The following is a 3,368-nucleotide window of genomic DNA, read 5'->3' on the forward strand; positions in this document are numbered from 1 at the left end:
AGCGGGGTTAACAATACCAGTAGGACAGGAGACAGGGATGTCCCAAGTCTACTTTTCCCTGGACTATAGGGGCAGAAGTTGTTCTGAAATAACCATAAGCAACGGCAAGGGGTGAGGCTAAGCTTAATGTAACCATAAACGAAGGTAAGGTTAGTTTAGAATTTATACTTACAATAACAGGTTCAGGCTATAAATTCACCCAGGTATAATTTCAGTTATTATCCTTCTGCTGTTTTATAATATACATGCATCTATAAATTATCTTAACTCTTTTTTTATTTTTTTATCTTAACTCTTAGTTACAGTTTTCATTAAGTTTTAACCTTAAGGTGAATGGGATACCTTTATTGTTTAAGTCACAAGAATTTTATTAGTAACAATTCTGTGACATTATGTCTTTTCCTAGCAATAGAACAAATTCTCATCTGCAAGTTATACATTTAATTCACCAGCAAGAGAGTATTGGCATTTAAAGATTCATTTTTAAACTGCCTTTTTACCATAAATTCTTATGCAACACCAACTGACAAAAGCCAAACACAGATTTTTTTCCTCTGTAGTTTTACAACCCTGATGTTCCCAGCCAGACCATTAAAGAGGTTATCAAATGATTAGAGGTCTATTAATTCAAGCAATAGCCTCCTTTCTTCAGACAAGTTTACAATTCTAAAACTTTTCAAAGCATTTCTACATAGTTTCACAGGGAGAGATATATTCAGAAGAGCAGAAGAACCTGGGCAGAATGCAAATTTATTTTGGTCTTTGACACCTGAGGGAGGGAACTTCACTGCATTTATTTTGATCATTCTGTGCATCCTGTTTACCTTCTCCCTTCCAGGCAGTCATGGGCACTGTGATCAAATAGGAATGTGGCTTATGAATAGAAGGTGTGGACTCACTGGAAAGGGGCAAGATGCACTCCCTTCCCAGCTTTCTGCCAAAATAGGTGGAAAGAACATACTCAAATTTGGTGCCCCTCCTGGGGATCCAGCCACCCTGACCGGGGCAAGTCCAAAAAAACCCATGTGTGTGGCATGCACACGGACAACGCCCAAGACCCAGCAAAGGGGCAGATCAGAGACAAGAGAGCAGAGCATGCACAACATCCAGACTCCACAGTTTTGTCTTATAATCAATTCACCCCCTTGCCAATGGCAAGGGAGGGTTCCAGTTCAAACAAATTCCACCAGTTTTCATGACCACACAACTCCAACACCAGCATTGAGCTGACACAGACAGAAGCACAAAGGTCATTAATCAGACCCACAAGTTCTCTCTCTATATATATATCTTTTTCAGCACAGCTGCCCCCACAGCCATCATAAACCTTAGAAAGAGAGAACATTTAACATTAACATATGATATAAAACAAATTCATTTGCAATTCAGCACCATAACAAAAGATGCCAGCTAGACCTGTTTCACTGTTTAATTTTACACCCAGACTAAGCCACACTAGAAAAGCCGATTCATTTTCCCTAACCAAGTTTTTCAAAATCCAGGCCAATTTCCAGGATGTTAGGACTCAAAACTATAAACATTCTTTCCCATGATAATTAAGACTCCACTCTTTAAGTGCAGATAAGACCAGTACTAGATTCTAACATGCAGTTAGACAAACCCAAAACATCAGACTTTTTCCCTTTTTTCCGAACTAAAGAGAACTGCTTCCCCTCAAATTTCTGGAGGTACTAGGGTCCTTTCTTGCGAGGTGACCAGGCTCCCTACCCAGCAGTTAAAGCTATGTTTTTTTCCCAACTATGCTCCTCTGGGGACTCTTACCTTATGCCACATCCAGAGTTCTTTATTTTCCCCAGAATTTTCCTTCAGACTTTCCATTGCTCTCGATTTTCATCAGGAAGACTGTGCTGGGGCCATCTTATCTGGATTAAATTTAATCCAGGGGCACCCTGATGACTGGGATTCACCCAAGTACTCCTGGCTTCCTCAGGGATCTGAAGGGGCAGCAAAATGTTACCATCTCTTGTCTTCATTTGCAATCCTGGACGAGCAACCCAAAATATTGTAGAAGATGAGAGAGGTTCAATTATTTGCATATAGAAAGGCCAGTACTCAGGAATGATTTTGAGAAGGGAAACATGATTCATTGACAGCCAGTCAGACTCCAGAGCTTTCTGCTTCAAACACAAGCCCCGAACAAATTTTTTGAGTTCCTTTTATACAAAGGAAGGGCCAAATCATTCTTTGTTTCAATATGCTTCAGTTAGCATATATTTTCCACATCCTAGGTAAGCTTTTAGAATGGACTTTGTACATTCTAGATAAGCTTTTAGCACATTTTGTTTGCATTTTCCCTGAATATTTAAAGTATATAGTTCACATCAGTAAACTGTTTCTCCAGGATAGGAGTTATTGCCATGGTCACCAAGAGCAGGGCTGCAGCCTCTTACTGTCCCACACCCACAGGTTGAGACACATACAGCTTAGGTTATCTACAGAAGAGAAGAACAGTCTCCCACCCACAGCCCACATCAATTGTATTTTTGCTTTGATGTGGGAAACTGTTGATTTTGAGTAAGTCCTGATATTGATGTTCTGTCTTTGTTATTTCTGTTGGTGCTGTGTGTGCAGATGTATTTGATCTCGGTGGTGTTTTGGAAAATTGGTCTAAATTTTGAGGAGACCCCTTTAAGAAAAAAGAAAGGCTATTCTATTTCAACATTGCCTGGCCACAGTAGAAATAATGGAGTAAATAATCTATAAATGAGTCTTTAAATTTCAATAATATCTTGCAATTGATTTTTTTTTTTTGTAAAAGAAATCACCAATGGAATTAGTTTAACTGCTAGAGAAGCAGAAAATCTTAGCAACATTGATGTTCTCAGTTTTGTTCCATGTAAATTCTATTGGGATCTTGATAGATGCGTTAATAATATCCATGTGTTTAAAGTTTAGTAACATTTGAACTAGACAACTCTATGAACATAAAAGAGGGGGATAAAATAGAAAAATGCTAGCTGCTTATATAAGCCTGCAATTTCACTGTGACTTAGCACTGAAAATGTGGCTCAAGAAAATTGTTTTAGAAATGTGTCCTTGTAAATGATTCTTAATATAGCTCTATAAAATACTGAAAAATAGTAAAGATCACTATGAGCTATCATTACACTACTAGTATTTGAAATGAAGAGAAATTGTTTCCATATAACTAAATTGAAACATTATTCTGATAATTTTGCTTAGTGTTGATGATAATTATATACTTAAAACAGCTTTGCTTGGAGTGAGTTTCCAAAGTCATTACAATAATTTAATTTTTGAATGTATATAGAATGTTTTTAGAATTAAGGAAAGAGAAATTGACCTCATCCTGAGGAAATGAAATGACTGTTACTTAAGAAAAAAGA

Source organism: Dasypus novemcinctus, chromosome 30 (genome assembly GCF_030445035.2).
Source record: "Dasypus novemcinctus isolate mDasNov1 chromosome 30, mDasNov1.1.hap2, whole genome shotgun sequence".
Lineage (NCBI taxonomy): Eukaryota > Metazoa > Chordata > Mammalia > Cingulata > Dasypodidae > Dasypus > Dasypus novemcinctus.